Consider the following 27,500-nt stretch of genomic DNA (forward strand, 5'->3'; position numbering starts at 1 on the left):
AAACTTTCTCTTATTTGCAATGCTAATGGTGAACAGAACACAGTCACCGACTTGTAGGGCTATCACTGGCTTGCCTGAGCTCTACCGAGTGAAACTCACAAACTTCGATCATTGAATGACCTTTGCAATCTTAGCAAGATTAGTTTGTGCGTCCACGAGTGATGTCAGGGTGAGATCAAAGTGCGCTGGTGTCTAGGGTAGGAACTTAGTTACTATGTTAGTGGACAGCTTATGTCAAATCGAATTGGCGATTGCTAAGAGACCTTGAATATATTGGGAGACTCGTATTTAAGACGTATTTAGGGACGTCCCAAATTATAATTAAAACTCAAGAAATACGCTTGACTGGCGAAACAAAAGCAGCAATGGATATACGAGATTTTAACTCACTCTTCTAAAGTAACACAGGGAATAGAACATACACTTGACATAACAATCAGCTTTTTAGAGCCTTTGCTTGTCCATTGCTATTCAGACATGCTAGTCTAGACCAAAATCAAATATTTAGCAGGATAATTAAAGTGCTCTACGCTTGATTAAAACAGTCGGGCTCTTAAGGCAGAATGTGCCTCGTAGGAATATATTTGGACTCTCAAACGTTTACAATTCTTTTCTGATCTACCACTTGCGATGACTAATTTTGAAGTTCTCGGAGTAAGTACAGATAAAGGCGTAAAGTCATCAATATCTTGAACTGACGAAGGCTTGTATCTCATAGGTGCACAGGGAGAACCCCTCACTGCAGGATTGGGATGTATCTTTGTTCTTAGTTTCTGCATTTGTATGGAAAGGTGCTTTGTCAATTGCGAACAACATTTTCTTGGCGTTATCGTAATTTTCAGAGTGTGTTTCACGCGTAGTGCACCATGGTGATTCGCAGAAATATCATATTGAACGGGTTCTTCGTCCCTCTAAAATAAGATTTTCGATCGTATACAAGGAAATCATTGAACTTGGAGATAGCTCTTAAATTATTATCTGTTCTGACTTCTTAATGATAGAAAAGTTGCTGAGTGTTCAACCCTTCTTATCTCTCCAGTTGTTAATTTGTATTCTTCATTAGCATTTTGACGCTATTATGCCACTAGACAATGATCTTTGCATATACTCTAGGCGTAAACATACACGTGTAAGAGGGAAATGTAGAGAACCTTGGCTTACATGTCAAATACAAGAAAGAACCAGTCCTGCTGTCAATCGTACCAAAGCGAGTTCCCGCATGGAGTTCGGTATTCAGGGTAGCTTTCACTGGAAAAACAAAAACAAAAAACAAAAAAAAAACTCATGGATAGTAGAAAAAGAAAAAGTTAAGGAAAGTTTTCTTGAAAAAAGTGAAGCTTGTACTTATGAATCAAGTCATAACCTAACTTGAAAAATAACAATTCGACGTAAATCATGCCAACCTGGGAGACTGTACATTACAAACACTAGATCCAACTTTGTTGAACTTAGCAGAAGCAAAGCTGTGAAGCAAACAGTTATGTTATTCTCATTCCCCTTGACCAACTCTACCTCCGTATCCACTATATAAAGAGAAAAGCGTTTCAGTACTCTTGGACAGATATTAAACGGTTTATCCGGCTAGATTTTTAAGAGGTGGCTGCGCAACATGTATGTCCAAACGTTGTATTTCTATCGCTAGAAGATATCATTCAAATCGACAGGCAGTACGTGGAAATGGCGTAAACCACATGTTTTCCTTATTCGTGTATGAACATTGCAGTAAACGAACGAACGAACGATCAACGTGACTGGTCTAGGAGAGCGGAAACTGAGAAAACGCCTGAACATGACAGTAACAGTAGGTCCACCTGTTCATATGATTGTATATATGATATGATATTGTATATATGATTGTATATGATTGTATAATACGAATGAATGACCGACGCCATACATGTAGACTCACGCGTTAAATGAAAATACACAAATCATGGCCCTTGCAGTGAGAATACAATTGTGAAGTAAAAGAGGCCTATCATATATACACAAGTATGTGATGTTAGTCTTAGGAAAGCTTCGTAAAACTGACACCCCGTTAATGGAGATGAACGTCGACAGAACGGCACCGTGGACGAGACACGATACTTATTGAGGCTGTCACAGTGTTGCGCATGGGAGTAAATGGAACGTTAATGTCATCGGGTCAATATATCTGCCAAAAGAATCTTGTTAGTAATGGCTTAAGTACACCGAAAAGGAACTTATTTAGAGATATAGATTACTAGGTTAACTACTCGGGGCCGTATAACTTGCATTTTTCGGTCAATGGCTGGTCAATAAATCTCTTTTTCCTGACTAATCACATATTACTTTTAGCCTTATTAGGGATACTGTGTCCCGTAGTGCTTTATTTATCACGATGATGTTAAGGTGATATATCCTACAAGGTTGCCTTAAATCGAACGTGGCTTGGAGCGGATCAGGCGTGACGGTATTATTACGACCATTAGTACGTCGGACCGAAGCTAAGACGTTGTCGATTGAAAACAGATTTCTTTTCCAATGTTTACAGCTTCACTGAACACCGATGACTTCGTTATAAAACGCCTGTAAGCTTAACCAAAAGCTCTATTTTGTTCGTCTCGACTCAGTACAATTGGTTGATTATTAGACTCAAGGCTAAGGCAGCCTGTGAAAGTCACTTCGCTGTGGAAGTAGTTATTTAAATGTACTATGGTGCGATAAAGAAATGCTATGTTCATGTCTCATATGGAATTTCGATAGCGGGCGGAACGTTATCAAAATCACGTATCATTTTTCATACTTAACAAGTAATGAATTGTTCTTGATATTGCCCAGTCCCTTTGCTGGATGTCTGTTTAAGACATATATTCTGTAAGTATCATAACGCAGGCCAACGGATACGATATCTGTTCATCTTACAATTCCAATTAAATGTTATCAATGATAGTGTACATGAAGCATGCCGATTTTTTATTATGACATTTGATGTGAGCCGATTGCATGAGGGGATAGTAAAAGCTCAATCTTTTCAAATCACCCGACACCACTTCTTGATTGTTATCAATATACATTTCTTTCATGATGGACTTGACTTTTGATCTCGTAAACAATCTCAAATTTCAAAAGTAACACAAAACTTAAAGAGAGAAATGATATCTGAATGTTCATTTTTTTTAATTAATTCTTCCCAAAATTCTTGCATAAGTAATCGTAGGCTTGTATAAAGTCTGTGTATTTTAGTAATATGTCGTATACTTGTTATGTTCCTATCAAGAAAACGTGTGTGTGCTGTGAACCTGATTGTCCTCAAAGTCGATGATAACTATGGGCGGGTTTATCCAGCTGTACCGCGGAGACGCCACTTCAGATTCGTTCCCTATGCTTTGATGATGAACAGCAAATAAACTTTCGCTCACCGAGGTCAAATAGCTGAAGATGAAAAAGGGAAGACATACGGTAAAACTATTCAAGTGACTTCTTTAATGCTTCTTTCGTCTCTATACCTGTTTGAACATATGGCCTATGTAAACACAGCTTGAAGAACGAGGTACAAGTCACAGCTTGAAGCATGTCTTTACATTTTATTGACAGAAATTTCTCTGATGCATGATAGTATTGCTTCGCAGGGCATGGAAATAACGAAACTAAATAGAAGGGCTAGGCGCTGCAATTCTATGGTTGACATTATTGATCGGTAAGACGACGATTGGCAAAAGCGGGACTTTTTATTGCACATTCTTTGTTCGGAGTTTTCAGCCACAGTGAGACAAATCGGAGTTAACCAAACTTTGCACATCAGACACGCATCATCTAATATCGATCGATATTTGAAATTCAAAATGGCTGCCATCCCTCTATTAACTCCATTAGGAAAAGTAAATTTTCTATACGTGACGACAACACTCAATGTGTTGCCCGTTAGCGTTGTACCAACATCAAACAGTGAGCCCGTGTGCACAGTTTGCCTTTATATAATTTAGGCTTCAGCGAAAGCATTTCCTTTGTACTACGTTTCACAATTTTGCAAAAAACTACATCTTATTAATTGCCTAGTCTCTGCAATTATAGAATTAATGGTGGGATATCAGTAAACATAAAATATCCCAATATGGCTGTGCCCATAAGCTCGTGCAGAGTAAGATTGGAAAAGTACATATTTCTATTAAATGACAGTTTACTGTGCGAGCTATCATGTGCTCGGTAGTCGGACATTCAAATTTCGACATTTCTTTTCTGATCTACCACTTGTATACAGGAGGCTCATTTTAAAGCTCTAGGAGAAAGAAAAACTTTCACCGTCTTATTTTTTCGTAAATCCCAAATTTAATTCTCCCCTAGAGTTAACATAGAAATGGCGGCCATTTTGAATTTTAAATGCCACAAAATGTTGAGTAATTTATTTCGCTAGTTCTAAACTTTGCACGATGACCCCTGGGCTGCAATAATTTTAGCCAACGGGCCTTTATTTGCCGTGTTGCCAACATGGCTAATATAGGCCCATGGGTTACAGTTATTTCAGCCAGGTGACCCCTGATTTTTATTATTTATATGGTAAGAGAATCGTTGAAAGTTTCATTCAGGAAAGTTTGAGCAAAAGTTTAAGCCTATACCTTTTGGCTTAAACATCAACTAGGAAAGACTGCGTTGATGTGTTATTTTCAGTTCGACGATGATTAGGAGTTTAAACGATCGTTGTGGTGCGTAGTGCATAATTTTATGAGAGTTACGCAATGCTCCTTTGGAGTGAAATATTACATCGGCCAAGCAAATTATTCAAGAACGGAGTGTATATCAACCAACATGAACTCTGAATAACCATATGAACTTTGCTTGTATTGTAGCATGTCACCGGGAACTCGGGAATTATTTCATTGAATTCAGGTATAAGTTCCTGTAAATCATGTATTGATCAATAAGCGATGGTTTTTATCTCCCAGTGCTCAGTTGATAATTCCAATATGATATCATTGAGATATCCGATTGAGTGATTTTAACGAGCCGTCGTATTCGCCACGTATATATAGTTGACTTTGTCGGCGTTATCAAAATTTTAAGAGAAGATAGGAAATAAGTATTTCGTTAGTGATCCTGTAAAAAAGACGTCCCTAAAGATTCAACAGAAGCAGTAGGTTAAACATGAAAGCAAACTGCCACTCGTGTGAATAATATTAAACTCTCTTGGGTGATCTCAAAAATACGTAATGAAAAATAACGCTACAAACAAAGGAAGTGGTGCCATGCAAATACCGATGCTTGATTTACTGATCGAAAGACCGTAAGGCGCTCAAGGCCAAGGCCAAGTTTGGCGTAACTCATTGTTTCAAATTTACGACTTCATTCCGCTGGACGACCATTGGGTGGCAGTACACTTACATCAGTTGTTTCATTTCGTTCTTGTACTGGCGATTATTAACCTTGAATTATACGGATTATTGAACCTGTTTTGATGTAATAGATTACTCCGTTAGGCTGCTCGCATTTGGATTTTGGAGCCCAAAATAGAAGGAGGGGTTTAGCAATGAACAATGTATCACCTAAAACACATGTCAATCAAGAGATCAGTTTTTGCCAAAGTTAATTTAAGGTCCATTTTAATTGCGATTCATCGACACGATGCATTGACTGCGGTTTAGCTTAAATCCATGGTACACATTTTACACTTCTAAGAGATCTGCGTGACTCTTCTATGGCGTGGGAGTTTAAATTGGAAAGTTACACGCATCAAATAAAGCCCTTCAGGTTACTGTGACATCTATGGCACACATTGCACTTCTAAGTGATCTCTACGACACTTATATGGCAAGGGAGATTAAAGTGGCAACTTACACACATCAAATAAAGCCAAGTCAGGTTACTGTGACATCTGAGGTAGGTCGTTCGCCCAGCGTATCAATATTCTATTCTTGTTGTATTGCCGGGACATATGGAAATATTCGGTATTCGATTTTTCAACACATATAGCATATGTGTGTGTCACCAGTATAACTGAGACGATAAAACGAAAGCCTGGACAAAATTACAATCGTCTGACAATGCCTAGAGAACCCTAAGGTGCTATTGATTGGTGAAACATTGCGTAATTCCGCATGTAGTACTGAGAAGGCTAAGAAATTGCAGTTGATCCATAGCACAAAGATATCATACTATGTAATTGGTTATAAATTGACATTTTAGCAATTGAAAAACTATTGTTAAAAGTTTCTGTACTTTAGGAATTACATTCAATACCGAGCTTTAACGATGCCATTGAGGCACAATGTCACCCGACGCGACTTGATGCTCATTTTCCCCGGCCCTTAATAGTGTGAGCATTAAGAAAACCGCATATGGTAGCATTTCAAGTTGGTCAATTCAGGATGTCACCTATACATGACATATGCCACTCTACTTACCTGCTTGCGAATGATTCAGTTATTCTTTCTAGTATTTGTTCCCCCGTCTCCCCTCTCTCTCTCTCTCTCTCTCTCTCTCTCTCTCTCTCTCTCTCTCTCTCTCTCTCTCTCTCTCTCTCTCTCTCTGGCGGAAGAGCTACAACTACATCAAAACGACCAAGCTAATCATTCGCCGAACTCATCACCGTCTCATCATACACAAAAGCGACTGAAATCCCACACATTTCTGAATTTAATCGAAATACGACATTCGCCTGACAGTTTCGACGTTACACATTCAAAGCCTGAGGATTGCCTTGTAAAAGTATTAATGACATTTCCTGACGCAGTGCAATATTTCAGAACTCAGATAATATGAGATCTACTAAAAAGATAGGAGCATCGCTAAGAATTGAATCTATACACCGTATGATATAGTCCTTGTAGTCGATCGGCAGAATAGTATGCATATTAAGTTCTCTCTAAGCCGGTATCTCTGGTAATCCGAAATACTGATATTTCAGACTTGTAAGTTCCTCAAAGGTATACCTTGATGCAGTGGAATTTTAGAAATAAGCGGGTGTATTTTGTATCTTATTGTCTCTCATTACTATCGTATTATTGTTCTTAATATCTGAGCTTGACGCCCTAACATAGATATGTTTTGTCATCGTCTGTGAATCTGTATTTCTGCAGTAAGATATTCATCTTACCGGTTCCATGATGCTTTTTGTGCCAGGGTGAGCAACTTGTGACGTTTGTGGCCGATGATACCCTGAACGATACATTCGTAGCCGATGGAAACACCAGGCATGGACATCGTGACACATTATGTATACAAGGAAAAAGCCTTGACGTTTTGTTTCTTTTGCGTAAATGGAGATTCAGCAGCCGCAAGAATGCATTTTGTGTTAACCGGAAAAGGTTTATTTTCATAGGCAAGTACACTACTGTGGAATCACACACAACATTCATTCACATGACGTCATGTGTCCCTGCCTCTGCCTTTCAAATGCGCGACCAATCAACCTTCATCAGCAGCTTGAACAACAGAAATGCGCCGATACATCATATTAAACTCACAAAATGAGACGTCGTCCATAACATGATCGTTGTTTGCATTATAGGCTGCCAATCATCAGAAACTGCCAAAAGTCTATCCCTCTGAGGCCGTCTTGTTCGTGAAGTGCGTCAGGTGACATGATAACGTCTATTGTCTATTACTGGTAAGATACAAGTAATCACAGCATAACTGGGTTGCTTGTACTATTTCCAATGAGTAAAGTGAATTCAATCGGATAGTCTTAGACAGACTTAGTATAAGTGGGGCCGTCAATTCAAATACGTAATAAAAAAGTTTGTCTGTTCAAGGTTCTGTGTTCTGTCGCTTGTATTCTTTTACAGCTTGTATTCACACTGTATTTGTGTGTTATGAACTGTCTTTGACTCCTACAGAAAGGGAGTTTAATTGTCATATTTTAATGGTGTTGTTTTGTAGTTGACATCTTGGTTTGCTGTAATATGCCACCGTTTCTCTCATTAGTTACGCTTGAGTGCCGTGTTAACATTTTACAAAATACATGACATTAGGATCGTGTGCAGAACTCAGTCAACGAACACCCTCGATATCATGCAAGGTAATTAATGAATTGGGTATAGATCGCCCACTTAATTCAAAGAAGGCGCCTCCTCTCGGTTGTAAGTTATGGAAAGTTCTTCTAGGTGACCATCGAGCTGATGTACGCATGCGCCCCAGGGCACAACAACACCAAACTGGTTGGACAGGAGCAGATGTAAACATACTAAACGAGGAAGGGCGGATAGCGTCATTTGCATCGGAAGCGTGGAGTGTTCACGTTGATCAGCAGCTACTGTTGTTGATCGCTCGTGCTGTAAATGATCCAGAGTGTACTGAACACAGAGATGCTCCTCGTAACACGTCATTGAATGAAGTAACTATGAGTAACACCGATATTGAGTTACTTCGTCTGTTCTTGTTATTTGGTTACAACTGTTCGTGTTCAGAGGAATCCTGCAAGCAGAGCAGTGTCTACTGGCAATTTCGAGACCAACTATGCGGCAATGTGTCCGGCTGGCCACCAATAGACGGACTGCCCAGCCAGTCGGTAGAATTCGACAACCCGATCTCGCCAACTGGGCAATATGTTCTGATTGCAGCCTATTCGATAGCCATTGCACTCAGCTTGATTGGAAACCTGACTGTGATAGCCGTCTTGTCTCGTAGTCAGCGGTCAAAATCGAATTTGAATATATATTTGGTGAATCTCGCTATAGCCGATATTGCTATGGCAATCTTCTGCATGCCATTTACATTTATGTCGGTGATGTTACAAGAATGGATCTTTGGTGATTTCATGTGCCCATTCGTGTACTTCATGCAACAGGTAAGCTGACAGGTGAAGACTAGTTTTCTTTTTTGGTCGGTAGCATTTCTTAGTCATTCACAATTGCTATATCCCATTCATGGTAAGACTTATCAATGGTGACAAAACCGAAGTTGAGAAAAAAAACAGCGACCAACAATATTGCCCTGACGGAAACTGGTATAGCCATATATGAATTATTCGACGAGCGTGTTTTTTAAATTAAATGAATTTCTTTTTGTAAAGACTTTCAAAGTCGACCTAGGTTACATTTTAGGTGAGAGCGTTGTAAAGCGTTCCCCTCGTTTCAAGATATAACAATTCAAATTCTCTTTAATTCTGTTAATCATCGCGCAGCACGTTGTAAAAGCTTATCACTATTTGCATTTTCTATAATGCAATGAGCGATATTTAATCTTGATAGAGTAAGACTATATTAAAAGAGTGATGGGGGCGTAAATAACATTTGGCATAAAGGTACGAGACCCTGATTGACTTTTGCAGAATTTTCGAACGAGTCAGAGGAGAATAGAACACTTCCTGTCAGAGTAAATCGACAATTTATGGCATCAAAAGTGAGTTGATTTTGGAGCAAAATTGCATCGTACAATGGTGATGCGTGCCAGTCGTTTCACTTCGTTTCCTAAGACTGACAAAAGAACATTTACACATTATGTACCCCACCCCATTATCTCATTATAGTATTTCACATTACCTTAGGAAGATGGTGTCGAGTAATTAACATTTTTGAAGACACTTCATATTGATTGCTTGTCAACAATTATCTCGTAAGCTTTTTATCAGCTTTGTTACAGTTGATGTGGAAATTGCATACGAACATGATAGAGCGATACATGAGCGAGCAATTACTGTAGAAACACCTTAAAGTGGTAATAATAATATTTTCACAGTGCTCAGTTTGTTTGTAAAAACAAAGTAGCGTATGAGATTTGTAATATGTAATGATGTTATACAAACACGACCATAATTCGTTAACAACTTATTTGCATAAATATCCCGCGGATACAAGCAGGCGAAAGAAGCTTGTTACAGGTGAACATTACTGATATCAACAAATGAGACTTACACGTGTCGGAAGAAGTTTTCGAAACATTTGAAATTTCTGAAGGAGCGGCGCTAAATACGGAGGAAGACGCATGACGTGGCAGGCCTTCAGTGACGTCCAATATTTCTGGTTTGAATGAATACGTATGTTTTTGTCATAACTTTTGAAAATTAGAGATATCGACAACACCTATATCGTGTGCAAACCTAACGCCATTGGATAGTGAATTTGCCACATTCATGAAACAAATGCCAGTACAATAACTCATGATGCCAATTCTGAAAAGAAGGACAGAAACACCTGTATAGCCCCGACTCCTCTTTCTTTTCCTTTTTGCTTTGAAATTTCACTACTGTATTATTTGCTATATGTTATACTGTATGTTTTAGTGAGACTTAAAACATATAATAACCTTTTATTTCCCCAGAGAATTAGTGTGTGTTAAATAAACAATTAATTTGATTTAATTTAATTCAATGAATCGATCTTAAATCCGTTTCGCTTAAAGCATTCCAGACCTCCACAGGGAACTAGTTAAATGTGACCCGTCTCGGTGTAGTGTTCAAGGAAAACATGTTCTTGTCAAGCAGATGACTTTGTTAACGAAATCATGGCAGTCACACAAACGGCATTATCGTACTTGATCATTCGAAGGCTTTTGATGTTGCAAACCGCGAGATTCCCTTTGAGGAACTGTCAGTGCATGATTTGTCTACCGCATTTATATATTGGTTTTAGTCTTATCTTTGAGATGGTGAGGAAATTGATAGCTATATGAGTAGAATGTCAGAGCGATTTTGTTAATGTAGGAGCCCCAGGAGGCCCCATTTCGATCCGATTTAGATTCTATTTACAGTTCTCTTGAGTGGTTCGTCTCTTTCCTTGTATCCTTCTCATTTACATGTGTAGACAGATGATCAGACTTTGCCTGCAAATGGTGAAAAACAGTTTATGATGTAAATGAAGCTATAAATAACGACATTCTATCAATTCTGTGCGTCAAAATTTCAAGAAAAATAAGTATCTTCTGATTAAAAGCTCCTTACAAATTGTACTGTGTAAACACGATTGGTGCATCATCGTCTCTTAATATCGACGGAACGTCATTTTCTGTGTGCTTTACAGCCAAATGTTCTGGTTGTAATCTGCAGTGAAAGAATGTCTTTCTTTGAGAATGACCACATTCATGGTATGTGTACAACAATAAGCAAACGAATTGGTCCCATACGTAGACTGCGTTCTTTTACACCCAATGATTGGCATGTTATTTTATACTATCGACTTATCAGTATCAAAAGTACATCAGATTATGTTGCGCGCCACAAATCTTGATAACTTTTCATCAAATTCTGCGGAATAGAGCTTTGTGTGTACTCTTTATGATTTTCCTGTAGTTGATTTATTCGCTTTGTTTGATTTTATGTCGATAAAACATAGAGTTAATTACTCTATTACAATTTTAGATTTAAAATATGTCACTGGAAACGCTGTGCAGTACCTGTCTGCTATGTTACCTTACCGAGAATTAAAGTTCATCGCTACATAACACGTGTTATACCGAATATGGATTACACTACTTCGAAAATCTCGCTACCCACACGCCAAAGAAGTTTACATTAAGATTTGTAATCGTTTTTCCATGATGCTCAAAAGAAATTAACTTCAAGGTAAAATTGAGCGTGCTTGTTAAAGGATAATTTCTCAGTACCAATTTCCCAAGTTTTTCCCCCACCAAGAATTTTAATTTCCTTTGTAGTTCTTTGTGTACATTTGAGCGCCGTTGATAATTACCCTTTGGAGTAACTCCACACCTCATTAAAATTGTAATATAAATAACAAAAACAGACAAACGGCCAAACAAATCAATCAATGTGTGTTTCGCGTCGTCCTACCTTTTTGCTACGGAAGCGAAAGCTTAGAGAAAATATTATGCTGTATTTCAACTTTGAGATCTACCAACGAAAAGCCCGAATACCCTCATTAAAGATTCTATACTTTCGTTGCATCCCCAGTTCGCGCACTTTAATAAATCTGTATGACATATTTCACTTAGTGTCAGACGATAGCATATATATATATCACATCAGCTTTGCTTTTAAAACTATTTTACTATCATATTCATAAAATTTTAGCCATTGTTATGTTTCACTGTCGTATATTTATTTTATTAAAACAAAAATACATGCCTTCAGCCCTTATACGGATGACTGATTCGTTTGTTTGAAGTCGTGTTACTGGAATCGTTGATGAGTCAAATCATACTGTCAGAAATTGGTGAAATTCTTATCATTTCCGCCAAAGTACAACAACAGCGCTCGATTGCGTCAATTCGCGTAAGAGTCCGCCTCGCCATGGAAAGACATGACGCATGCATGCGTCAGCAACGTGATAGACACAGCTAAGAAGATCTGCCGTCAAGTTAAATATCTTATAATTGATACATACGGGGTATCCCTTCACTTTTAGGGCTACTGTGGTAGCATCGACGAAAGATCAGCTGTTTGGTTATCCGTTTCTGGAATGAGTAGGACTAAAGCACCAATAGTGATTCTCGAGATTACCAAGTCAATGACACAATCATTCGGGATTTTCCATTCTAAGCTCTTGGCGAATAAAGACAAAACGTTCATTGCAAGCAGTCAATCTTCTCTGACTCTTATGTTGAAAATTTCACTTACGACATAAAATGCAATGAACGAACAAAACCTTACAAACTCAGGCAACAAGAGCAGACTGGCATATTAACTCATGATCTAAATGTCAAGTATGTTATTGTAGGATTTCAAGGTTTGTTTAAACGGAAATATTTGCCAAGCATATTATTATAGGATTCAAGATTTGTTTAAGGTATTATGCACCTCGAAAGTGAAAGACTTAAACTTTGCTCTAACTTTCCTCAAGGGATCTTTCAATCATTCTCTTTCAAAATCAATAATAAAAATCGGGGGTCACCGTGCAAATTTTGGTACTAGAGAAACAAATAACCCAAGATTTACCGATATTTAAAATTCAAAATGGCCGCCATCCCTGTGTTAACTCTATGGAGAAAAATAAAATGTTCGAATTTCGAAAAACTAAGCCGGTGAAAAGTTTTCTTACACCAAGAGCTTTAAAATGAACCCCCACAAGTGGTATATCAGAAAAGAATTGTAAAAGTTTGAGAGTCCGAATATCTGTCCCCGAGGTGCGTTCTACCTTAAATGGAAATATTTGCCCATCAATAAAACTATATCTTGAAAAAGCAGTTTTATTTTATGATTAGATAGCACTCTTTTTCTATTTTAATTGACTTTGAATTGTCAGACGAGCGGTGTCATAATGTAATCTGCAATCGGACTACTTTTTGGTGTAATAACATAATCTTACACTCAAAAATGTCAAATGCCTATCAGGTTATTAGGAGCTTAAGTGAACTCTGCCGCAATATGAAAGAACCGGTTGTCGAATGAAAAATGCGCAAAATGGCCTTGTATCGCCGGTTGACGAAATGCCTTGAAAGGCTTTTAACATACTTAAAGTACGGTTGATCCGTTAATTTGACGATATATTTTGACATGCAGCAAGGGACTTTTCTTGTGTAACCCCGGGGATATCTGCCATTCCAGCAAGGGCACATTTTGTCTTACCTGTATTTTCAGAAATAGTCTCGTATGGCGTTGATGTTAGGAAAATCGTGGAAAAGTAGATGTCAGTCCGCGCATTTTACATAGTACATACATACATACATACATACATACATACATACATACATACATACATGCATGCATGCATGCATGCATGCATACATACATACATACATACATACATACATACATACATACATACATACATACATACATACATACATACATACATACATACATACATACATACATACATACATACATACATACATACAGGCAAGGGGACACCCACCCCTCCATCCATCCATCCATCCACATCTTTATCCATCCATCCATCCATCATTCATCCCTTCCTTCCTTCCTCCCTCTTTTCCTCCCTGCCTCAATCAATCTATTCATCCCATCCATCTAGCCATCCATCCACCCACTCACTAAATCCACTCACACAACCAACCATCCACCTCCCACCCTCCCTCCTTCCCTCCACCCGAATGGTCCACCTACCCATCCATCCGTCCGTCCGTCAGTAGTGACAGCTCGTATAACAAAGGCCTTCATAGAATCGATGTTGACGTTGAAAACGCTCCCGCTGTATTACCTTGCTGAACTATTAATGCTTTACGTCAAAGCGGATATTCGTATATATATATATATATATATATAACACGAACGATATTCTAAATGACTCGGGCAAAAAAGAGAATGTATATCGCACGTTTACAAGTAGAACCTGTACAAATGAACACCATGCGTTTGATTCATTGATGAAATGGAGCAAAATGGAGGATTGTCAACGTAAGCATGACTATTCTTTTTCCATTAGTGTCATCCTTCGCCTTACGTGACCATCAAACCCCCCTGATGAACCAATCACTCTGATCGACTTCCCTGACCCTGATCATAACTGTAAACAAGGTCGCAGCGGCGTCAAACCTCTTTTAGCTTGCAGAAAATTCCATTACTGTAACGTGTCCCGCCCCGACTCCATGTTTTCCCTGTGGTGTCAATATCTCAAGTTTTCAGGCTTGATGTGGGACTGTTTTAAACTACCTTTTTCAATTTTACACCCACCGAGCCTGTAGTTGCAACTTAACTACACTTGCTTGCGTGTAAAAGTATCGGCAAACGTCGCCGGTATAAATAACTCCTCAGTGAGAGTTCTCAGGTCTCGAAATACTTCTCTCCGTGGTAATATTGCTATGATGTTGAACCACGAAAATTTGATCAGATCTTGAGTGTACTATTCATCAACGGGTTATCCTCTGTTTTGCAATTCAGGCAATTTGCCGATTGCAAGTGAACCAGTGAGCGATAACTAGGCTTGCGCTTGTAGTTATTACATTTAATGTAATCAGCATAGTAATCTGTAGAAACTGTCACACATTACAGGACAACACTCCATTATTTGCATTTATTTAAGAGTGGTGTTAGTGAGGGGTAAGGAAGTTGAATAGAGGGAAAAAAACCTGAGTTCATTCTTAGAGTGAGATTCGATCACAAACACAAAAGCGTTACTTCGTAACTGTCAGTATCCCATAGAGCGCCTTTGCGTACATTTAAAACTTAAGAATCGGAGTTAACATATACCAGTGAGGAGGCTCTTTACATGTATGTTTTGCTATTCGAGCTACTAAAAGATAAGCTTGTATGCATTTATAATGAGATTAAAACTGGTAGTTTGGTTTGGGGGGGTTTTTTTGCCTCTCCGTTTAGTGCTCTCAGCAGGCTCAAAGTGGACATTCAGATGCACATTTTACTCGGCATTAAGTTTACCTTGCTCCTGTATAGCTACTTTTTAAAAAAATTTGCTAGTTTACCTTTTGTTCATTTTTTATATGTTTATCCATGTACAGCGACTTTTAAGGAGCCAGTAAATGGGACTCGATCACCCGTAGGTAACCCTGAAACAAATAAGAAAAAAAATAGATTACAATAAATTTGTTGTCGAACATCGAGAAAACGATATGCTGAATTGTCTCTGTCATTCAGGACAGCTTAAACAATAGCTTTGTATTATATGATAAAATGATTTATTGAGCGAGAGTCAACAACACATAATGGCGTCAGACGCTTCTCTGAGTACAAAGGAGCTCGGCAGACCTTGACTTCGATACATAATTGCGATGTAAAGTGGAAAAATTTTCACCTATTTGAAACAAGCTTTTAATTATCATCTCTGAACAGAAAGCCGTTAAACTCCTTGAATAGACAAGTACAAAGAACACGTCATTACGACTCTGTTAAAGGATTCGTTGAACCATCAAGTGAAAACTAAATAAGCTCACTTGTAATTATACATGTAATCAACATCAGCACTTGCAACAATTTGTCATTTTTTCTAATTGTCTTAGATATTAAAGATTAATGATATTAAACATTAAAGCCCCACTAGCTGTAATCTTGGAATTTGTTGACCTCAAAATATCTTCCTATTCTCTCCTGGTTTTCTCTGAATTCTACCCTCTGAAGGGATATGGGCTTTTACTGCATTAGGAAACCATTCCTTTCTGAAACATTGGATATGTAAATTCAAATTTAACAGTCAGTTTGATTTCCCGCCTTTTTCAAACGTTGGTAATATTACAAACGAAACAGAACATACAATGTCACAGTTGACAACATTCACCCCTATGCATTACACTGTACTACTCTGTGCAGTTTATGTGATAATTCTGTGCAGATATGCACACACTCCATGGCTTTTGCTTTTCCGCATCGGGCTGCGATTTAATGTTGGTCAAACATTGAAACGCAGTGTAATCTTTATCTTGTTTGACAGTCCCAGAGGTAAGTTGATAATAAGTGTATACACACTAAGTACATTCTCACAAATTTATTTTAGCTTGAAAGTAAATTCATAAAAGTAATGCTAAAAGACACAGCTAGTGGGACTTTAATTTCATCAATCATTTATTTCATCAATCATGTAAGTTAGCGGGAAGAAAGCAGGTTGGATCGTGACATGCAAATTCACCAAGGCATGAGAGATAGGGAGATACAATGTGTAATTACAGAGACGATGAGATGGACACACAGATGATATGCCAAAACATTTGTGTGTGTTGTAGAGCTCTGCTATAAACTATACATCGCACATTACAGTTCGTCATCAAAATTTGTTGACCTCAAAATATCTTCCTATTCTCTCAGTTATCAACATCATCTCGCCCTAGATATCTGATTCGCCCTTAACATCATGTCTTACAATAATTTTTCAGAAATGAAATTTGCAAATCCTTTTTAAGGGCAGTGACTTCGGAATGGAATATTTTGGATGAGTTTTTTTGTTTATGCACACTCTGCGTTTAAACCTGTACACTGGCATATGAAGGCATTTGTGACGGAATAAATGAGCCAGACTTTGATCAAGGTATTGATACAATTGTGCGAGCTCAAGTTTGCGTACCTGATTTGATGAAATAGCGCAGCTGATGTCATTTCTAAATTTAATAATTGTTAATTTTAAGTTCCATCCGACGTGGTCATTGTGACATCATACACATTATTTGTATTAACTCTGTACATACAATTTTGATCGCTAGTTCATATGGAACTCTTGTTTGCTGAAAAATCCGGTGCTTGACTTTAAACCACTTTTGTTTGCTCAATAAACGGTTTACAATTCACTTGTTTATAGCTGAAAAGTACATCGTATTCTGACAAAGTTCAAACTTCCCCGTAAATCAAGGCGGTATTTTCGGTGATAAGTACACATTACTCTAATTTCTGTACCAAACTGTTTTAAGTCACAGAATACGTTCTAAGCTATATCACTGAAACATACACCGCCTGATATATCTCTTGCATGTAAAGGTAAATACTTCATTTCGCGTGCAACACTTGACCTCTGCTAACAGAATAAGTCAAATCAATAATCCCCGCCACAGGCGGGTATACACGAGATTTTGGTGCAATTCGCGACATTGTATATTACGAGCCGATAGGCAAGTGCTATATTAAAGGAATTGTACCAACTCGAGTGAATACCTGCCTGTGGCTGGGGTTATTGCTTATATTATATTGGTTTGTTTGTCTCTGCCATTTCATTTTGGTATTCTCGTCACTTTGAGCCCCAAATGCAGAAAACGGATGTCAGAGAAATCGAACGTCGGAAATTCAGCGCCTGAGACCAGGCATTTCTATAAGTTGGGATTATGTTGACAACATACGCGCACAATAAGCAGACGACAAAAAAGTGAGAGTATGACAAAGTGCCAAAAGTACAGTGAGACATTTCTAAAACGTGGATGAAATGGTCTAGATCTGTGTTTGCAAAATACTAATTATCATATTAACTACTTTTTTACTTAATATATTGATAACCCCTAAATTTCCCTGCAAGAAAATGTCCTTCCTTTATTTGTTTCCGCGTTAACTCTGTATGCTGGTTCAGGGACCCATTTTACTACAGCTAAAACAGTATTTTAGCATCGGTGGAATGATCACAGACGTTCATAAAAAAGCTCTTTTCATATTAAGTTAAATATAAATAAAATAGAAATGTATAAGTTAGAATTTGACATCATAAACGTGTCACTCAGAGGCTCTCATGCACAGTCCCTCCACACACCGTTTGGGAAACGTTTGTTGTTTTAATGTGTGAAGTACCAGATTAGGATATGTATGCGCATTATGGTTTGGCATCCGTATTTCATACCCATTTTCGTCGCGTTTTTCTTTCGAACGTTTGTTACCCGAAACCAATGATATTTACTCTTATATGTGAAGTCTGCGTAAATCATTTCAAAACAAAAATCTATTAGATTTTTGAGAGATCGGTCAATTGGTTTTGTTGTTTTGATTTCCGTAAAACAAAATTGCGGTTACGGTAGCCCACCTTCATTCCAATGCAGTAAACGGCGTTTTTTCACTTTACCAGTCGCCTGATAATAAACTCACGACAGGTATTACATGAAATGTGGTGTTTATTTTGGTGTTGGGGTGGATTGTATTCAAACCGAAATGAAGCCCTGCAATGTCAATTACAAACACAGACATCTTATCAAACCATAAGGCGCATCGTGATAATAGGGATCCAGGTTTGTAAAGGGACTGTGTCTCATGTCATTAATTTTGATATACGTTAAATAGAAATATGATTTTGTCCGAGGCTATGTTCAAGTATTACGAAACGGAAGATGCGATCTACCATATCATTTTATCATTCCTCCCCTCGTCGCTCCCGGTCGCCTATACGAAATGTAGACCAGGGAAGTTAAAACTACCATCGATGAAAATACTGTGAAACAAAATAAACTCTGAATGCAGATATTTCTACTTCAATAAATAAATAATACGATACGCCTGCTCAACGTGCGTTATTGAGGATTCCATTTCAATGGCATTTAATAGACGTTAATTTTTCACGATTGGAACTAATTTGGGATAATTGGATTTTCATAATCTTTAAATTTCTGAAAAGTTTTTGGTGCCAGATAGTTTAATGTTCAATAATATAAATTACTTATAAAACAAGAGTGTAGTGTAAAAAGAAAAGCAGATGAGATCACATTTGTAGATTCAATCAACATTACTTAACCATCCAATTATCCCAAAATAGTTCCAATCGTGTTAGACGTTAATTTTTAACGAGCAGAACATTTCATGTGCACACGCTGCGAATGAAAGCATTTAATGAACTAAACTTTTTTATCGGAACATGTGTATTGGAAATATAGAAATGATTCCGTTTTGGAAACAGATGTTTGATGAATCCTAGAACATTTCTGTTTGAAATATGGTCAGCAATTAGAGCCTCCATAATAGCTTAAAATATGTATTTTTTTATAAATAAGCTCGGTCGCACATACAGTAGTATAGAATTTCGCAGGTGTAACTTACATTAATATAGGAGTCACCTGTACTATATTGAAAGGGTTAGAGCGATTGCTAAATTGGGAAACTGTGATGCAACTCATTAGAATATTTCTAGACCATGCAGCATAGATACTGCGTATATCTCAGCGAGAGAGAGAGAGAGAGAGAGAGAGAGAGAGAGAGAGAGAGAGAGAGCAGACAGACAGACAGACAGAGACAGAGATTAATAATGAATGGATAAGACGACATTGATAAGTGTTTTGCGACTAGAAATTGATGCATAGGATGAGATAATGGACGATAATTTCATGCATGGATTGAGTGCGTAGAATGTACCTTGCAATACATTAACTCAAAAGATATTACAACAAAAAATAATGACCGTAAGGGAACTCTGTTAAGCGTTAAGTTGTCTGGAAGGAATATATGTTTTGAAGATAATCGAATGCCGAGGTCAACATATGTGTCGATGGTCTGCATGTATGAGCGCTGCAGTATTTATGGCAATTTGCCCTCGATAAGACTCCAGAACTTCAATGCGGACTGAACTGAACGGTGTCGGTACTAAATAGGTCTTTTGCGCGGACTGAACTGAATCGCATGTGTGCCAAATAGGTCTATTTGACCGAAGATTGAAATGGACAGGATGACGCTCATGTTTAGCGACGAAAGTGAAATGAGCACAGAAAGCAGAATATAACGATATGTTTATGATTCTTCTGACCTTTGCCAAAAATACACAAAATGTCAACTTCTACTCTATTTTGGTTTTGGCTCATTCATTGTTTGCTTCGTTGTCACGGTCAATAATCAACAGGCACAGCCACGGTAGACTAGAGTGCGTATGCTTGTACAAATGTAATTTTAAATTAGTTTTTTTTTAAGCGAACTCTAACGATAAATTATAAAAATATAGAAACAGGCAAGCTTGCCAAACATGTCGCGGAAGACTGGTAAAGCGTACTGTTATTATCGGCCAGGATTAGTTTTATTTTTGTCGTTAAATGTACATGATTTGTTTATTGCAAGGTTAGGGTAAACGTAACCAATAGAACTAAAACTGATGAGACCAGGTCATGGGTACGCCATCTAAATTGACTATTTTTTATTTGTTGTTTGTTTGAATTTTTTTTTGTGTTGGTATTGTTGTAGATAAATAATATTTCAATGCAAGAGTTATCTGGACATGACAAAATACAAGCCATTTTTAGAACAATTCACGTCACCACTCATACTACGTTTTGCTCACTGCACGACGTAACGGTCGGCCGAGCTGGCAGACGTTAAATTATTGGGACTAAGTACGACCAGACTTCTAGAGCTATAGTGCAAAAACAGCGTAGAAGGGTTATTTGCAAAAAGAGCGCTGAAGGGTTATTTTACCTGGGCTGTGGAAAATATCACTTTAAAATGAAATTTATTGCGAGCAATCATCATTGACAATCTTAATCATTTTACATTGAGCATTTTTTATTCATTATATCACAGGTTTCTGTCCTTGCCAGCATATTCACCCTGTTAATCATCAGCGTGGGCAGGTGTAGAGCGGTTGAAAGCCCCCTGAGGGTCAGGACAAGGTCACCAAGTTATCGTAAAATTCTGATGATTGCTCTAATATGGATACTCGCGATCAACATTTCAGTCATCGAGTTGTTCATCACACGCACGCATACGTCTGTGCGGAACAACGTAACCCGAGTGATATGCCAAGAAACTTGGCCTGGGAGTGCCACGCCCCGGTGGTGTACGAGCTGTGCTACACTTCGATATCGTTCGTGATACCTTTGATAATTATGTGTGCAATGTATGGCAGGATTGCACAGCGACTGTGGAACAGAAATGTCCCTGACAATGACAACAAATCGAGACATGAACAACAGCTGAAAATGAAGTGGAAGGTATAAAATATTTCAAAAATGCCTTGTCCAATAATTGCTGATACTCAAAATTCTTCCTTTTCTATCTAATACTCATTATTCTTGCTTTTACACAGCTTTGCACTCCAATGTCGTTTTGTTTTCCTGAAAGATTCGGAGTCTGTGTGGTCAGGACATAAGGAACCACATCGAATCCAGATGATTAAGAATAATGTTTTCAAAAAATATCGTAAAACCACTTGTATTTTAATGGTTCATGCTCCTATACGTTAGCTTCGTCCGATGGGTACTCGTTATATGAAATAAATTACTGTACCAATATTGAAAATATATCTGTCAAGGTACATAAAACACAATTTGAACTAATTTGGGAGAATTGGATCTTTATATCTTTCAAATTTCTGAAAGGTGTTTGGTGCCATATAGCCGAATGCTGCAATATTAATTGCAAATCACTCATAAAAACAAGTACAATATTGAAAGAGAAAAGAAGATGAGCTTACATTTGCAGATAAGATGACCATCCAATTGTCCCATATTACTTCCAATAGTGTTTAATGAAATGATTCTGTCGTTTGAATTTAGGTCAATCTGTTATAATAAAATAACAACGATTAGAACAAGTAAACACATAACAGTAACAGAACTAAGTGATGAGATTACTACTTTTGTTTTGCAATATTTTATTGTTAGGTGATTCGAATGGTTGTATTGGTGGTGGCCGTGTTTTTCATCTGCTGGCTGCCGTTACATGTTCTACGTATTGCTTACCATGTAAACGAACGATGGGTTGAAGAACAAAGCAAAAGCGTCGTCAAGATCTTTTTTGTTGTGCACTACATCGCCATGTCAGACAGCTTTCTAAATCCATTCATCTACACCATTCTCAACGAAAACTTCAGGGTATGTTTCTCCATACACAGTAGAGTTTCTCTACTGTCAATGGTTTCTCGGATCTTTGTTTTGAACAAATCACTTTGATTTTGCTGTTCATGCCTATCTATCTGTATTTGAAGCCGAAGAGGCGGTGGTTCAGTATCTTATAATTCATAATTATGTTCTTCCACTTTTCAAATCAAATATACTCCGTGTTATGGCTTTTCACAGTAAAACATCGAACGACTAAAGCTTTAAACTTCTTGATGAATTATAGTATCATTTCGTAACTATTATATTGCAGTCATTACAAGATTATATCTCGTCGTGCTGAGTTTCATATTGTATATAAGATTCATGAAAAGTCTGATTATCGAAATCGTATTAATATTAAAGTATACGTTATGAACAGCCTTGGTTTTCTCCTGAGGCGGGTAAGACAGCAGAGATAAGTCATGAAGGACTTGTTATACATTACATTGCTTGAGTTGCAATGTGCTTCGGAGAAAGATATTCAGACTCTTAAACTTTTATGATGCTTTGCTCATGTAATGCTTGCCGGGGCTCATGTTGCAGCTCTTTAAGTCCCGAATGTTTTCACAGGGATGACGGCCATTTTGAATTTGAAATAGTGTTAAAGTTTGGCCAATTCGTCTCTTTAGTACCCGCATTTGCACGCTAACCAAAAATCTTTATTCTTGATCTTGAGTATAGTTGAAAGTTTCATCAAGAGCAATTTGAGAAAAGCTTTAAGTCTTTCACTTTCGGGGCGTGTACTTTCTTAATAGTTTTTGGAGACATGTTTAATAGTTTTTGTTGACCAGGGCCATACGAGCCTTAAAAGATTTTGAAGGCAACAACATTCAGTCAGTACTTGGCATACCATGTCTGGTCCGTAACTTTTGGATGAGCAAGATGCAGTCAAACCCTGGTGGACATAGAAAGGCCAGACTGTAACTTTGTTATGCAAATTACAAAGACCATCTGAACTGATGTACTTGGATGACTGGCACAGGAAATGACAGCCAATTTTGATCATTACACGCACAGATATTATGCCTCCTCCCTAGTCCATGGTCTATTTTCAGCCATCCTACAGTATGTCTCATGCACGTGCTAAGAAGGTCGCGGGCGTTGTCATGACGACTATTAAAATTTACATACAACTCTGAGAATGAAACCAAGAGTTCACCAAACTTTTGAGGATCACTGTTGTCCATTACACCTGCTTCCTTTGGGTATTAAAGGTGTGCAAGTATTCACATCAATTGACTAGAAAATTCACTTCATGGACAGAATCTTGAAAACTAGCTTCTTCATATAGTGGTAATGAAAATAAATATCGCTAAAATATAATATGCATGGGCTACCAGCTATTGTCACTGGGCTACCAGCTTCAGAAAATGGTAGCCCAAGTGGAATACCAGGGATGCCCTGTAGATGGATAGATAGATAGATAGATAGATAGATAGATAGATAGATAGATAGATAGATAGACAGATACATACATACATACATACATACATACATACATACATACATACATACATACATACATACATACATACATACATACATACACACATACATACATACATACATACATACATACATACATACATACATACATACATACATACATACATACATACATACATACATACATACATACATACATACATACATACATACATACATACATACATACATACAGACATACAGACATACAAGTACATACCTACTTATATATGTATATGATATCCCCCTTGATTGTTTTAATTCTTGAGTTATTTTAGTCTATGAAATTCATGCCATTAGGTCTACACTTGTAGAACTTTACTGCTCTCACTTCTAGGTTTTGTTATCATGATTTACTTCGTCTCTCTTCTTGCTCCCCTAGCTCTGCATTTTTTTAGCCGAGTTTTTTATTAGTCTTTTAAGACCTGTATAAGATCAACACTTGGCATTTTTTATACTCAATTTGTCTAAATTTTGACGCTTGTTATAGAATTTCAGATTGGCCTACATGGAGATCCACATAAACACAGACAGACCAACTGACTGATAAAACATACAATCACTACACAAAATTACCAGAGTAAAAGACGATGCAGATATGCTCAGGGTTTAATGTAGAAAGAATCTTCTGAACAACTCCCCATTGTAACTGTATTTGCCCAACGTTGAAGTTTAGGTTTGAAAATGGTTGATCTACGCATATACAGTTAGTCCATTTTGCCTATTTGTATGTGATTAGGAATGTTTATTCTAGGCTGAAGTGTAATTTGTGAAGTGCTCATAAAGGGCATACTGGGACTTTCGGTGATTTTACACGATTTGACTTTACAAAGAATCGATGACACTCGACGTTACATAGAATCAATGACATCCAACAAATCTCTAATAGCTCACATCTGTAGGTACTTCGAGACTCTTAGGTGAGGTGTTTAAAATGAATGTAATGCATGTAGACACATTTTCGCTTGCAAGAATTAAAAAAATACATTGTCGAACGTTAAAAATTGTATGATTTACTTTTAGCTCAAGATAGTATTTAACAAAGAAAACCTCAAAATAGGTCAATTTCGCCTTTTCAGTGCAAGAGTTTATTTCACTGAGTTAGAAGATAGAAGGCATGTTCTACTATACCTATCAGGTTAACTTGGCTGAAGATTGAGTTTTTGTACCATAATTGGTTTTAGGAAACTACAAAACGTATTTGCATGTCTTTAATGTCACACGATCTGCAAGTGGTAACAGGGCATGTATATTCCCCCTTGTTACCCTATTTTGCATTTTGCTTCAGGTTACAAAGCCACATTTGCAACTGATGCTCAGCAATCTGAATTCTTTGGTATTGACTTGTATGTCCGCCTTCTACAGTTTCAAAGCATTTCTAAAAATACTTCATGTCTCTCTGTTTTGCTTACAGACAGATTTAAAGCACGTTCTACCATGCAATTTCAAGACGATGGCGGGACGCCAGTACCAATCTTCTCTTTCAAGAACTGAACATACAAGAACGTCATTTATCAGGACTGTGAGCATTCTTTGAGTTCGCTCGATACGCAAATCAGTTCCAAATGCTGCTTACATTTTAGTAGATCGGTAAATAGCTTTCCTTTTTGATCAAAAGTGAATAGTTATGTAGGAAAATGATAAAACTAATTGCTCTTTGGGAAACGCAGTGAAATAATTAATTTGCATTTAATCATTTAAATGAGTCAAAGATATCAAAGTCAATTAGTACTAGTGTATTTTATCAGGCATTTCATTTACTAATTACATCACCAGGCATGCTTTCTGTACGTGAATGAATCATACGTTTACAAATTTGAAGTAAATTTCGTTCATAATGGAAGAAAGGCATATCATGGAAGTTAACTTCTGTTCACTATTTCTATAGACGGTCGATATATTACTCACAACATTAGTATTGTCTTGATAAGGGGCAGTAGATAATTGAAAAACGCGCACAGTAAACGCAATTTCTTTGTTTAGAGGGATGGAGTTTGGCTATATTTCGATTATCATGCACAAAAATCGCACTACATGTTTGTATATCGCAACATCTTGCAACATTGTTTGGCGTGTACCAGGCCAGTCAGTGCGGCACGGGCGCTTCACCATTTTTTGACATACATGTGGTTCAGCGCACGTGTAAAAAAACGTAACAATCATTTTGGATACACTGTTTCAATTCACTTCATTCTGCTGGTTTCGTCATTGTCGAGTTGGCGCTTAACAAAATTTTATTTTAGAGGGGGTATGCCATATGCCGGGGTGATGGCAGCGTATAGCGGCGTTAAATTACCAACTGATACAGAATGAGGCTTTGTTGGATTTTCGCACTTCCAATTAGTTGCGTTTACCATGCGCATCTTTTAATTATCCACAGTCCCTTAGGTCTCATAAAATCACCAATTCTACCTATACTGAAGGCTTAATTAGCATATTTATCACTGAATAGGCATCTGATCTTATAGAATAGAAATTAGATTTGGCGACAACGATATCGTAGAAATCGTCCTCATGATGTTTAGTAATTTTTGTAAAAGTATTTTATAGTAGAACATTATTATGTCGATTTGTTTTGTTTTTGTTTGACATAATCTTAATTTTGGCAGTCATTTTTCTGAGTCGTAACACGGACTCGTGACGTTTCACAGTACGATGATTTGAGATTGGGCATTTCCAGATTTCACAATGGCAGTTTTTGAGGGTAAATGTCAACATATTGTATCTTTTAGAGCTAGGAACGAAAAGTTTGACTTCAGTGCACACAACTGCTATGGGTATAAAGGCTCGAAAGGCGAATAAACTTAAAATATAAATGTAGTTCAACTTTTTATCTTATCAAAACATATAAAAATGTGTAAAAATATGGTTTAATTCTCACTTTAAGGATAACACTCGTAAATTTACAAATACATTGACACATTTGCATTTTTGAATCTTTACTTCATCACAATAATCGTTTCTACGGACAAACATCATATTTTAGCTGTCTCTCAACAACGTTTTTATCAATTATGAAATGCTCACAATACAATAAAACGTCTGGCATTTATTAAATCCAACCAACCTTAGATAATTGGCGATCTTTGTATTAGGATCATTCGCTTTGATTCAACAAGTATATTCTATGATTGTATTTATCTCTTGTAACTTTAAAAAGGAGCGATGAATAGATTTCCGTTTGTGCAAATCTCAAAAAATATTTCGAATCACCGAATGAAGTTCTGTATTTTTCGCTTTACAGCATACATCACTGCCCTATATATAAAAGCAAATGTAACAATTCAATAAGGATCAGTCACTCTTTTTTCCTGGACTAGACTTTCTGTCAGATTATATTTACAATACATTAACTCTTCATTATCTCAAAAATATGGGCAATTCTTTGTATTTTTCGCTTGGTTTGGTACTTGAGAGCAAATTTAAGCGTTTGCGAGGTTAAATTACGAGGTTACTATATTGGTGTATGTATTCTTTGAGAAATTATCATATATTACCAAAGATTTAGAGCAAGTTATGAATTAAAATTATGTGCGAGTGTATGTATTCATTTAACCATTCATGGCTGTATTAATACATTAAGTATTCCACTTGACTTATGTATATAATGTTATATAGACTACTTACATTATAATGTAATGTTCAGCACAAGACCAAACGGATCTTTTATCTTGTAAATGATAGATGAAAGCAGATTTGGCATTGAGGAAACGTTAACCAGAGGCGTTCTACATATACGATTTATTTTCGAAATAAAACCTTACATATTTCTCTCTTCCCGGAGGGAGTCTGTGATTTCATTCGCTTGTATGCGAACCCTATCCACCACCACATAACTCTTATATGAGGTATGAGGCAATATTTCTTCATCTGAAGTAAGACTGATAGCCAAAGGAAGGCGCAGAAATCATGTTGGCATATCACCTTACTCCTTGTGAGGTCTGTGGTTTCCGTGTCTATCGCATATCTCAGCTCACCATCATTGTCTAAGGTCAACCCGA

The 27,500-nt window shown here is 37.3% G+C and overlaps 1 long non-coding RNA gene across 1 annotated transcript; it reads left to right on the plus strand.

Moving 5' to 3' along the window:
* Positions 1-8,166: 8,166 nt before the first annotated feature.
* On the plus strand, positions 8,167-27,277 carry LOC139140289 (uncharacterized). The gene is made up of 4 exons (XR_011553972.1): positions 8,167-8,743; positions 20,717-21,126; positions 21,799-22,008; positions 24,914-27,277. It is a non-coding gene; the product is annotated as an uncharacterized lncRNA (long non-coding RNA).
* The last annotated feature ends 223 nt before the right edge of the window (positions 27,278-27,500 follow it).

The sequence above is a fragment of the Ptychodera flava genome, chromosome 9 (assembly GCF_041260155.1).
Source record: "Ptychodera flava strain L36383 chromosome 9, AS_Pfla_20210202, whole genome shotgun sequence".
In the NCBI taxonomy this organism is placed as follows: domain Eukaryota; kingdom Metazoa; phylum Hemichordata; class Enteropneusta; family Ptychoderidae; genus Ptychodera; species Ptychodera flava.